Source organism: Lemur catta, chromosome 17, assembly GCF_020740605.2.
Source record: "Lemur catta isolate mLemCat1 chromosome 17, mLemCat1.pri, whole genome shotgun sequence".
Classification (NCBI taxonomy): Eukaryota; Metazoa; Chordata; class Mammalia; order Primates; family Lemuridae; genus Lemur; species Lemur catta.
Window position 1 is genome coordinate 28447129 of NC_059144.1, and position 13279 is coordinate 28460407.

The following is a 13279-nucleotide window of genomic DNA, read 5'->3' on the forward strand; positions in this document are numbered from 1 at the left end:
ATTCCACTAATGCGAGGTGCCTACCATAGAGACAGAAAGCAGAATAATGGTCACCAGTGGCTGGAGGTTGGGGGAAGGGGGTGTCATTGTTTTATGGGTACAGAATTTTAGTTTGGGATGATGAAAAAAGTCCTGGAAATGGAATCTGGTAATGGACACACAAATTGTGAATATACTTAGTGCCACTGTTACATTTGTCCCCCACCCCCAACACACACACAATTGGACAGGAGGAAATCAAGAGTTTTATTTTAGCCATGTTAAGTTTGAGATGCTCAGGAGGTAGTTGGATAAAAATCCAGGCTCAGGAGAGCGTGCAGGGCTGTAGCTGTAGCTTTAGCAGACACCACGTTGACACCACCGGGCCAGCCACCATGTCAGGAAGGGGAGGCGGTCAGGGCCAGAATGGGCCCTCTCACGTTGGGAGGAGCAATGTCCAGCGAGGCAGGAGGGAAACCAGGAGGGCGTAGGGTCAGAGAAGCCCACAGCAGAAAGCTGCCCAGAAGAAGAAGGCCGTGGTTACTGTACTGAATGTTTCTGAAAGACAGAGGGAGGCGAGGACCATTGGATTTGGCATTGTGGGAGCTGGAGTTTCAGCAGGGGGCTGGAAAGGAAGCCAGGCTGGGAAAGGAGGGACTGGTGAGGGGACCGATCCGCAACGCTTGGATGGAGTGAATATTAGCTGAGGACTGATGTGTCACTGGGGGCAGATAAGGAGGTGTAGGGGCAGCCTTGTTTTTTTTAAGATGAGAGAGAGGGGAAAATGCTTGTACGCTTATGGGAATGGCCCATGAGAGAGGGAATGGTGGAAGAATAGGAGAGAAGGCAGAACTGAAGGAGGAGGGACACCCTGGTGTGACTGGCCTTTGGTGGAGCAGGACACCTCCACCTCGTCCATCGCAGGAGGGGCAGCAGAGAGGGCCCGAGGCAGTGGGCTTGAAGATCTCGTAGTGGGAAGATGATGGCTCCTGTCTCCTCCATGGGTGTGAGACAAGGTCGGCAGTTAGGCTAGGCACGAGAGGGGATGTCAGAGGCTTGAGGACACACAGGAAGGTGCCGACAGGTCACGGGAGAGAGTGGGAAGTGGGGGTCACAGCCCCTGCGGGAAGTGCTGTGCCCTGGGAGCCTCGCGGCCTGAATACCAAGGGAGACCAGTGACAAGGTGGAGCGATTTCCCCAGCAGCGCTCTCTGCTCTCTGCACAAGTTCTCTGGGGGGCGTGTAGGTAGGCAGGTGGGTCTAACGCCATCAGTGATTCTCCAAGTGAGCTTCGTGGGCCAGCAGCATTACGTGGAAACTTAGAAATGCAAACCACTGGGCACCGCCCCAAACCTACTGAATCAGAAACTCCGGGGGCGGGAACAGCCATCTGAGTTTTTCACAAGCTCTCCAGGTGATGCTGAAAGTTTGAGAAGCACTGAACAAGGGTGAAGGAGCCGAGGGCATGCAGATGACCGGCAACGTCTAGGAGAGAATGGCTGCCTTTCTCCAAGGCAGCAGAAGTTCCTAGTGCTGTGAGCTCCGGGGGTGTCTTCTCTCTTAACCAGCGACAGATCTACAAGCAAACCCTGGAACATGCCAAGAATGCAATGCCATTTAAAGAAAGTCTGAATCTTTCCAATGAAAGATTATTTCACAAGGCGAAAAACATTTCTCAAATGTACCTATTCTTGGTTTCTGAATCTGCATTTGAGTATTGATTTTCATGTTCCTTGATCTTCGCTCCTGCCCACGATGCTAAAGGGCCCTGGACTCTCTGTCCCTGCGTCACCTCTTCTATGGTTGTCCCAAGGACCTGCTTGGGGGCCGCCTGGTCTATCTTTCTACTTGGCTCGATTCCCGTATTCAGTTCTGTTGGGCAATAGCACTGACCTAGCCATTCTGTGTGTGAGGCCTTTTTCTTCTCAGCTGCAGTAAAGACAAGGATGAGTCAGCCTCTCCCAACCTCCAGGATTTCCCAGTCCTCCCAGTGACTCAGAGGATGGTCTGTTTAATGGGTAAGTGCTCCTCCCAGGAAGTTGGCAGCTGTAGCCTCCCCCTACCTGAGTCACCGGCCCTGGGGTGCTCCTATCAAGGCACAGTTACCACCAGGACCAGGGGAGGCAAGCCAAGAAAGATCGGCGATAAGTGGACCAGGAAAGAGGATGGGAGCTCAAAGGAGAAATTTGTTCCTCCTTCACTGGTGGCCTTGGGCGGACCAACAAAGAGCTGAGTGTCTCCATTTGAAAATGGAGAAATCCGTGTGTCCTACAAAGTTAGTAGACCCAGTTTCCCCAAAAGAAGAGAAGATGAGCCCAGCCTTCTGGGAATAAGTCTAGTTGGAGACCCACTTTGGAACTTTTCTGTGCGAAAGGAAGGGAGCCTTGGGGGTGGTTTATCCTTGAGGATCGCTAGGACAAGCCGTGGCAGGAGCAGGGCCTGGCAGGAGGGTGGGGGAAGGTGGGGAGGCCTTCGTGGGATGAGGGCAGGGTGAGAAGAGAGGGCTGTGGCAGGTCAGGTGTGGGGAGGGCTGGGTGGTGGCAGGGGCTGGGGTGACAGTGGGAGGCAGGGGACCTTGGCAAGGAGGGGCAGCTGGGGGGCACCAGGGGACACAGAGCACCTGGTGGAAACACAGTAGCCCAAGACTGTGGTTTCAGTACACCTAAGTGGGGGGCTCTGGCTTTCTTTGTTCTTCTCCATTCATGCCCTCCCCTTTCTCTTTGCCCCTCCCCCCTCTGTCGTGCATCACAGAGAGTATGAAGGCAGCCTGCCCCACGGGCTGAGCATTCTCCTTCCTGTTTAGATAGTGAGTGGCATCTGCTTACGGAGGCAGCCGTCAACCCATCCTGTTTACTGGTTGCTGACACAGTGGGTTGTGGTTGAGTCTGTCCACCACAGCCCCCCAGGGTGGGGTGGGGACCAGCACGCTGACATACACAGGCACAGCCACCACCAGGTCAGGCTGCCCCACCAGAACTGAGGAGGTTCTGGGCTCTTCCTGTTCCGAGGTGTTTGGGTACTGTGGGACAGTTGGGCTGAGGTCACCTCCTGTGCTGCTGACGTTGATGGCCCAGCTTGCCTGGCAAGGCTCAGGGCTCAGAAAAGACCTCCTGATGGAAGCTGAGTGCACAGCCTGCAGCCCTAGGGGGTGGGGGAGGTGTCAGAGGCGAGAAGGGAGGTGCCCGGAGGGGGCGGCCTTAGCAGGCACCTTGTCCAGGGCTCCCGTTTCACACGAGGGAGTCAGGGCTGGACCTGACAAGGGGCTGTGGATGGGTGCCCTTGACCACATCCCCTTTCTGTTCTGCCTCTCCTGATTGGGCCCCTCCTTAATTCATGTGATTTGAGACACATTCCTTAGTTTGTTTTTCTTGGTTTCCCCAAATCCTGTGCAGTGGCTACTGTTCTGAGTTGGGCTGGAGACTGGCGAATGCTTCCAGGGGTGGGGGTGTGGGTGGGAAAGGGGGCAGGCCCGTGAGAGTACAGATGGTGGTGATGATGGGGATTTAAATAGAGTCAGGGAGGAACTCCAGGCAGAGAAGGTGGTCCTCTCATTGAAAGATGCTTGTCTACGACCAGACTCCTAAACTCTGAGCATAAGGGCCCAAACATACAAAGACTGTCAAACAAAAAAACCAAGGACCAAACAAAACCCACATGAGCAGGGAGACTAGGTGCCTGGCCTTTGATGCTCCAAGGGGATTCGTGGAATTCCTGAGGTCACTTGAAACTCTCCAGGAATCTGGCCTCCTGGGCCGATTGAGCACCAAGAATAATGGTGAAAAGCTCTGGGTTTGGGAGACCCAACTGTGCCACTCCCTGCTGTGTGCCCAAGTCCACACTTGTACTAAAAAATTATTCATTGTTTGTCTGAAATTCAGACTTAACTGGGTGGCCTGTATTTTTATTTGCCACATCTGGCAACCTTTCCAAACCCTCCAAAATGAAGACCCTGCTCTCAACCTGAGGCCATCAGCAGCACACCTGGAATTACTGTGAAGTCTGAGATTCCACCTCAGAAACTCACAACATTTTAAGCTCATCTCCATGTTTCTATTCTTGTTTTGATATAAAGCAGGTCTTAAATTGTCCTGGTTAAAAAGCACATGTTTCCCACTCCTTTGTTTACACCTGGCTATGGATGGGTGCATGTCCACACTTTCCAGAGGGACAGAGGAAGACCTGGGCCACAGGTGCAGTGCTGGGGTATTTGCACCAGGCACCAGGAAATGAGGAACAGAAGGGCAGGAGAGAGAGATTTGCAAAAGGTCACATTTGAATTTGATCGATTCAAAGGACTCCACTTTTGCCTTCCTATTTTGCCTTTTTGATGTGCATTTAATTGTCTGTTCTTTTATAAAATGGGAATAATTTTAGTTAAAAAAAGTTTAAATTTCCTTACTTGGCAAAATAAAGTGTGGGGGGGGGGGTAGAGAGCTGGAACCTTCCTAAAAGTGGGGAGGGGATGAGGAGTTACAAAGCCCCTGAAAACAGCAAAGGGTGTTTTCAGAGCAGTGGCTACACACTGAAATCTCCTGGGAGATTGACAAAATGAGGATACCCAGGCTGCGCCCCAGCCCCACCGCATCAGAACCTTTGGGGATGGGACCCAGGTGTCAGCACTTTTTAAAGCTTCCCAAGTGGTCCAGTGTGCAGCTGAGGTTGACACTACTGCCTTAGAGTTTTGCTGCTCCACGTGTGGCTTGCAGAGCAGTGACAGCAGCCTCACCTAGGAGCTTGTTAGGAAAACAGATTCTCAGGCCCTGCCCCAGACCTGGTCAATCAGAACCTGCATTTTAACAAGGTCCCCAGGTGATTCGTGTGTGGTCTGAGAAGACCTACCTTAGGGGACGTGACAGGAGCTTCATCTTGATGGGGTGGTCTCAGTAGTAGCCGGCCTCCTTCAGTGGGGACCTGGAGGCCACAGATGCTTGCCTCTCCACCAGAGCCTGCCCCATTGTCTCCCACCCTGGGTGTTCAAAGTTGGAGCCTTTACTTACAGGAATGGAACTTGTATCCTTTGCCCGGGTCTGTGTCTTTACATCAATGCATCATTGTTCTATTGGGACAACCATATGGTAACCAAGAATGTTGGCTGATGACAGGGACTCTTGTTTTGGAGGATAAACCTAAGAATAACCAGTCAGGATATGCATAGGGGACAAGATAAAGTATACAATTTGGCTTTGACTTCAGATGCACCATTCATTTGCTGCATGGCCATACAAGCCTGCTTTTAAGCCATGCACCCTCTTGTTTTCTAACTCATTCTTTGATTGGATGGCACTGACATAAGTTACAAAAAGACTGGGCAGACGAGAAGTGCTCTTTATTTGTCCTCTGTATCAGTCAGTCATTATCACAACAGTGCTGTGTAATGACCAGGAAACCTCATTGGCATGCAGCAATTAGCATTTATTTCTTATGTGTGTGAGTTGGCTGGGATGACTCTACTGATCTCATGCATCTATAAGTTGGCTGGGTGTTACAATGTGATCTAGGCTTAGATCAGATGGGTGGCTTTGCCTCAAGATACTGGTCTGGGTGGGTTTGGCTCAGGATGCCAGTTTGCACCCTGGTCTGCTCCTCATGTGATCATTTTGTGGCCCCAGGCTGAAGGACAGTAGCTATGTAGGACAGTACTTTTAATGGAGATGGTGAAAGCTGAAAGCATAAGAAGCAAGTGGAAACTTGCAGGAACTCTTAAAGCTAAGGCTCAGTATGGACACAGTATCACTTCTGTCCCATTTCATTGGCTAGAGAAAGTCACATGGTCAAGCCCAAGATCAGTGGGTAGGAAAATATCCTCCACCTCCCTGAGTCCATGGCAAGAAGGTGAATGCAAAGTGCTACATAGGGAATTGGGAAACTGTGGTCAGTAAGTCAACCCATTATATCCTCCAACCAGAACCTCTACTTCCCTGACCCATCCCTTCTAGAACTTTATAAACTCCCTCATGGTAGAGTGCTGTTACCCAAATATCACTTTCCTACACATTTCCTGGCATACAGCTAGAACACATTTACCAGCCTTCCTAGTAGTTAGGTATGACTATGTGATGGGTTTTTGTCAATGATATGTGAGTAGAAACAATGTCATTCTTGAAGCTAAGGCTTTCCTTTGCTGCTGGCTTTGTGCAGATGACTACAAAACTCTAATGGTTGCTGGAGGCACAAGATAGAATGAACCTAGATCCCTGAATCACTGTGTGGAGGAAAGCCATTATGAAATGGGAATACTCCTTTAGTGTGTGGGTGAGATCTAAATTTCTATTAGATATTTGAGCCATTATATTCTTGGGTCTCTTTGTTACACAGCCAGCATTGCTGTAACTAATATACTCTTAAAACCCTTCTTTGCTACTCTGCTCTCATAGCATGAGGCAATCCAACTCCCTGTGATGGTGGGTGTAAATGTGCTTTGTACACTGTGAAGTGCTTCACACACGTGAAGTCTGACTGTGATCAATACTTTACTAATGTGTCAACACCAAATGGAGTCTCAGTCAGCTGTACTGATGTGGCAGAGACTGATGCTAATAATCACTGACATTTGGAGGGGACTTGAAGGCTTAGACATCACTTTTCACACCCTTTATTCTTTTTAATCCTTACAACAACCCTGAGAGACAGGATTTTATCATTACCCCCATTTTACAGATGACAGAATGGAGTTTTCCAAACTTACTCACAGCTGGTGGTCAGATACCTGAGCCTGACCTCCTTCCCCTCATTGTTCTGGGAGGAAACAATGAGGCAATGTCTTAGCTCCACTCCACTTTATACCAGTCAGACCCCAAGATCCCCTTGATAACATAGACCCAGACCCAAGGCTGCTGCTGGTGCTGGTGTGACTTGTAAGGAGAGTTTAAATTTCCCAGGCCCTAGTTGAATGTACCTACCCCTGAAATTGGTTCTTGAAGACCACAGAGAGGTATTCCTGGGGGCTTCTGCTTGGTGGTAGATCGTTTGCAAGGATGGCTGCCAAGGAATCCTTCAATTCCTATGTGCACATTTGATATGGGATAAATTGTGGTCCCCCAAATATCTTGAAGTCCTAACCCCAAGTACCTAGAATATGACCTTATTTGGAGATAGGGCATGATATTATGATTTATATATACACACATGTATATCATAATATATATAATAACATACATTGGGTTTTATCCATGGTTCCTGGCTCATGACTCCTAGAGCCCTTTGTCTTTGGTTCATGAAATAGCTTTGGAGCAGCTTCAGAATGATAAAGGTGAAAGACAGTCTTTTGTTATAAGTCAGAGTACTTTAGGCCTCAGAAAATAGAATCTCTCTCTCTGATCTTCTCCTGTCCTCCTTTCACCTGCTTCTTTTTGTCCCCAAGGCAGGCCATAGAAACGAAAGATATACTCTAATCTTCCCTTGCCTTTGGGAGCTGCCCATGAAGAAATTCTCTGACTTATCTGATTGCAGGTCATAATACCCCCATTTCAGAAGGGGTCTTGCCCCATACCCAGGAGGAAGGAATGCTGCACAGAGAGGTCAAGAAGAATCTGAACAGACTTGCTGGGTTTCCCCACTCAGTCTATGAGTACTAGATCACACCCTTTTTGTCTAATCATATTTCTACACAGTTGTCCATGCTTCAGCCATGCCTATCCAATAAAGTCTCCATGAAAGGCCCAAGAAGACAGGGTACAGGGAGCTTCTGGACAGCTGAACTTGCAGGAAGGTGAACAAGAATTCATTCATATGCCAGGAGGGTGGTACACCCCAACTCCATGGGAACAGAAGCTCCTGCACTTGGGACCTGTCTAGACTTTGCCCTATACATTTCTTCATTTGGATTTGTATCTGTATCCTTTAAAATATCCTTTATAATAAACCAGTAAACATGTTTCCCTGGGTTTTGTGAGCTGCTGTAGCAAATTAATCCAGCCTAAAGAAGGGGTCATGGGAAACTCAACTTGAAACTGATCAGTCAGAAGTTCCAGAGGCCTGGACTTGCGACTGGTGTCTGAAGTAGGGGTAGTCTTGTGAGACTGAGCCCTCAACCTGTGGGGTCTGACAATATCTCTAGGTAGATAGCATCAGAATCACATTGGATTAGAAGATGCCTATCTAGTATTCACTACAGAACTGATTGCTTACTTGTTGGTGAGGAGAAATCCTCACACATTTGATCACAGAAGTCTTCTATGTTGATTGTTGTGGTGTGAGACAAGAGGATAAACAGTTTGTTTTTCAACCTCAAGAGTTTTCATGAGGTAATCAAGTTAAAATGAAGTCGTAAGGGTGGGCCCTAATCCAATGTGACTGGTGTCCTTACAAAAAGGAGGTAGAACACACACACACACACACACACACACACACACACACACACGAAGAATACACGTGAAGATGATGGCAGAAATTGGGGTGAGATATCTACAAGCCAAGGAACACCAAAGATTGCCATAAGCTACCAGAATCAAGGAGAGAGGCATGGACCAGATTCTCCCTCCTAGAAGAAACCAGTATTACTGACACCTTGATCTTGAACTTCTACCTTCTAGAACTGTGAGACAATACATTTCTGTTGTTTAAGATACCCAGTCCATGGCATTTTGTAACGGTAGCCTAGCAAATGAATACCACACTCCACTCTTTCCATCAAGAGGCAGAGTTCATTTGTCCTTCCCTTGAATCTGGACTGGCGTGGTGACTGTCTTTAGCCCTAGAATGTGGTAGAAATCATGTGTTGGCAGTTCGGAGCCTAGGTCTTATGATGCTTGGCAGCTTCCATATTCACCCTCCGGGAGGCTGAGCTGCCGTGTCGTAAGGAAGTGTAGGCTCTCTTGCTGGAGAGGTCCCATGAAGACAGAAGCCATTTTGGGTGTTCTAGCCCAGCCAAGCTTCCAGCTAATGTCCCTAGTCAATATCACATGCAGCAGAAGAGCTGTCCAGCTGAGCCCAATCAACCCAAAGAATTGTGAAAAATAACAAATCATTGTGTTAAGTCACTAAGTTTTGGGGGTGGTTTGTTAGGTAGCACTGGACAACTAAAACATGCATCTTCATTTTTTGGCAAGTATTCCAGCATCTCTGTCACTGTTGCCTGTTGCCCACAAAGGCAGATGCCCCCAGTGCTATCCTTGCTACTCTCTTCCAAATGGATTCTGGGTGGCACCTGCCTGCTTGCATTGCTCACTTCCACATATAAGTTTTCAATGGTTCCTCTTGTTGGCAGGGTCTGGATGATGCCAGCATGTCAGCTGTAAAGGAGACTGGGAATGAGTGTTTCAGGCTTTGGAGTAGGGTGGGGGAGTGAGGATTCATGACATAGAAAGTTCCCCAAACATAGAAGGCTGTTCGAAAGGTACTGGCACCCCTGAGATATAATGAAGGTCAACAATGGCAAATATTTTTTGAGAACTTAATGTGTGCTTGGCACACAGTCCTGGGTTCATTCCCCTTCTAATGGTACACAGTGTCCTGAAATCACACTTCCTCACTTTCCATCCACATAAATTAGGTGGGGATGGGTGTGTGATTCAGGCCCAGCCAGTCTGAATATCATAACCTCAGTGATTGATTTAGGGATGATACGCAAACCAGTCAGAGCCAACGAGGTGGCACTTTGGCTTTTTGCTGAAAGAAATGAGGACTTGAGCTGCGAGGATGAGGATGGAGCCTAGAACTGCTGCAAACCAACTTGCCACTGCAAGGAAACTCTGTTCCCATGAGAGATGAGGAGAGGAAGACCAAGTCTTGATATTTTTTGAGCCTCTTGGTACGTGAGTCAGTCTTGGTACCACTGGTGTTTTCTGTTATGTGAGCATACAAATCCTCTGCTTACACCAAGCCAATTTGAGTAGTTTCCCATCATTTGTAATCCATCAAGTCCACACTAATATTTTTATTTAATAAACTCTTTGGAGTAGGTACCATTCATTAACACCACTTTACAGATGAGGAAGAAGCAAAGAGATTAAGTAACTTCCCTGAGCCCACATGGAGGCAGAGTTCAAACCCAGGAAATCTAATTCATAAACATTTTGCTCTGGGTGACAGGGAAGTATTCACAGAGGAGGGTATGACATTTAACCTGACATTTAACTCCAAGGGGGCATAGGAGTTTGTGGGGAGGGGTGGGGAGAAGAGGCTTCCAATGGGTAGAACAGCTTGGTCCATGACAGGTCTTTTCTGCTGAGAAGAAACCTGACCTGAAATTCACTTGTCCCCAAGCGGTTCCTTCTTGCAGGGCAGCATCAAACCCCTTCTCCAGGGCCATCTCCTGGCTTCTGAGCCCCTGCTGACCTATGCTCTGCACTCGGGCCTGCCCCGTGGAGGGTCCCACGTGGGGTCTAGTTTAGGGAGGGAGGGAGAGGGTTTGGGTCGAGGTGGGAGCGCGGAACGCGGCTTCCCAGGCAGGTACACCGCAGTCCCCCCTTCAGAGGCCTTTAGCTTCCCTGCCCCCGGCGGGGCGGGCCCGGGGAGGGGCTCGGCGCGTGCCCGCCCAGAGGCGGAGCAGAGGGCCGGGCCAGAGCGGGGTGGGTAGGGGACGCGAGGCGGAGCGGGGCCCCACACAGGCCGCGGCGGCTGGCTCGGGCCCCTACGGTCCCGGCGGCGGCTGGAGGAGGAAGCCAGGCGGCTGGCGGCGGCGGAGAGGCGGAGGAGGCCGAGGCCGGAGCGCCGCGCGCCGAAGACTCACTTCCCCGGCTCAGCAGGGAAAGGTACCGCGGGTCCGATCCCCGGCCCCGGCCCCGGCCCTCAGCCCTCCCGCGGTTTCAGGCGGGGGCTGCGGCCGCCGCGAGAGAGTGAGGGGCCCGGAGCGGCTCCCGAGGGCTCGGCCGGCCCGGGGCTCTGGCGGCCAGCGCGGCGCCCGGGCGCCCGGGCCGGGGTGCGGGGCGTTCCGGGAGGCTCGAGGAGAGCGGTGGGCGCCGCGCCCCCCTGGCTCCGGTGGGGGAAAGCGGTGGTGTGGCCCCGGGGGCGGCGATCCCGGGGCGGGGGCTGCGCGGGTCCGGGCCGGGCGCCGGGGGCGGAGGGCAGGCGGGACCCTGCGGGCTGCGCGAGGGAGGGGAGCGCCCCGGGCACCCGGCAGGCGCTCCCCATGGGCGCAGACAAAGCCGGGCGCGGACACCCCGCGGCGACTCGGGCGTCCCGGAGGGTGGGCACCGGGGAGATGAGAGAAGGCTGCGGGGCGATGGCCAGGACACAGGCAGAGGCTGGGCTGCCCTCCCTCTGGGCTCCAGGCGTCCAGGCGGTCTCCTCGGGGGTCTGGGGGGCCGGACAGGGTGGGGAGCAGCTCTCTCCTAAGGGCCAGCTAGGGGCTCTCCGGTTGTCCCGGGCTTGGCGGGAGCCAGGCTCGGAAAGGAGTCGGGTGTGTTGGAGTGCTTGCTTTGGGGGAGGGGCGGAGAGAAACCACGACCCTGGGGGTCAGGGGCCCGCCGACCCCTCGGAGCTCGCACCAGCAGGGGCTCGGCCCGGGGAGCTAAGCGCAGTGTCTGGCACGTGTCGTGTGAAGAGCCCACAGGTTGTTTGCCGAACCTGCTGGTGGCACATCACGCACGTACCAGTCCTCTGGGGCAGCTTGGCCGAGGTTGGAGCAAGCAGCAGGTGCCCGGGCGGGTCACCGTCGCCGGGAGTGGGCATGAATGGAGGGCCGGGTAGGCGTGCATATGAAAGTGTGTGAAGTGAATCCCCCACATTTGCATTCTGCCACCTCTGCCCCCTTCCCTCTTGTTCCGGGCACAGTGCTAGATGGTCCCTTGTGGAGGGGAGGTGGTATCCCTGGTGGAGGCATTGCAATTCCTGCCACTGGCCAGTGTCTCCGCTTGGGGGGCTCCTAGGTCCCACCCCTGTCCCCCATTGCTCAGTGACCTTCCCTCTCTCCAGTGTTAGAAGTAGGTTTCTTTCCCTCTGGATCATTCACAGCGGTGTAAGAACGTGCTTTGCTTCCCACCTCCCATTCCATAGCCCCCTTTTTGCCTTGATCCCTCATCGCCCTCCAGCTGGGGACCCTCCTCTCTTCACAGCAGAGCTTCTCCGGGGAGCTGGCTGTGCCTGCCCCTGTGGAGCACATCCCGTGGGTTCTTCAGCCAGTTGGACCTGACTTCCCTTCCACCCTTTTACTGAAACTGCCTCAGCCAGCTCACCAGTGATTTCCCGCCCCCACAAGCAGATCTTCTTCCCCCTCTCTTGGTCCCCTTGAATACTCCTTCCCCCTAGAACCAATGTCCTCCCTTGGCTCCTCCTGGTTTTCCTCTTCCCTTCCTGGCTGCCCCTTCCTTGGTCTTTTCAGACAATTCCTTCACTCAGCTCTAGATGCTGGGGGGCCGCAGGGCTCTGTTCCCAGCCCCCTGCTCTCCCCAGACTCCCCCCTTTTCCCTTCCCTTCTATTTACACCACCCCAATTCATTCTTTATGGTTTTAAAAATCAAATATTAATTTATAAACACACAGATCTTAAATGTACATCATTTTCATTCTCATGATTTTAAATAGCGGATTTGGTCTGCAGCCCCAGCCTCTCTGTCTGAGCTCCCGTCTGATCTCTTATGATATCCCGGATGACAAGAACCTTAATACAGATGAAACAGAGCCCCGACTGCACTCCCTGGACATGATCTTCCCCAGGCCTTCCCGTCTCAGTAAATGGCCCAGAATCCACTCAGCTTTTAAGTCAGGAAACCAGGTGTCATCAACTCCGCTAAGAGGTAGTCCTGTTGCTTCTTGTCACAGAATCTGTCTCAGGCCTGTTCTTTGCGCTCCTACTCCACTGTTAGTGCCCTAGGCCACCTGCTCCAGTCCAAACTGCCTTTTAAGTCTTGCCTGAATGGCTGGGCATGGTGGCTCACGCTTGTATTCCTAGCACTCTGAGAGGCCAGGAGTTTGAGACCAGCCTGAGCAACATAGAGAGACCCCATCTCTACAAAGAATAAAAAAATTTAGCCGGGAGTGGTGGCACATGCCTATAGTGCCAGCTACTTGGGAGGCTGAGCCAGGAGGATCGCTTGAGTCCAGGAATTGGAGGCTGCAGTGAGCTATGACACCACTGCCCTATAGCCCAGGCAACAGACTGAGACCCTGTCCTCCCCCCCCCATCCAAAAAAGCCTTGCCTGAATGCTGCAGTCACAGTAGCTAACCCTCTCCCCGTGTCTGCCTTTGCCTTCCTCTGATCCATTTTAGCAGAGCAGCAAGAATGATACAGAAAATTTGGAAGAGATCATCTCATTTCTCTAAAATCTTTGATAGCTCCCTATTGTGCTTGAATAAGATTTCGAAGCTTTTCCCTGGCCTACCAGACCTTCCACGATCTGGCCGCAGCTGACCTCCCAGCCTT

At 51.6% G+C, this 13279-nt stretch overlaps 1 protein-coding gene across 2 annotated transcripts in view; it reads left to right on the forward strand.

The window, feature by feature from the left end:
• The first annotated feature begins 10439 nt into the window (after positions 1–10439).
• SMOX (spermine oxidase) overlaps positions 10440–13279 on the forward strand; it is a 38480-nt gene continuing 35640 nt past the window's right edge. The window contains exon 1 of one of the 2 annotated variants that reach the window (XM_045529035.1): positions 10440–10669. The gene's annotated coding sequence lies outside the window, so the exon portion shown is untranslated. Of the gene's footprint in view, positions 10670–12505; positions 12653–13279 lie in introns of those variants that run through there. The other variant, XM_045529038.1, reaches the window with a different exon arrangement.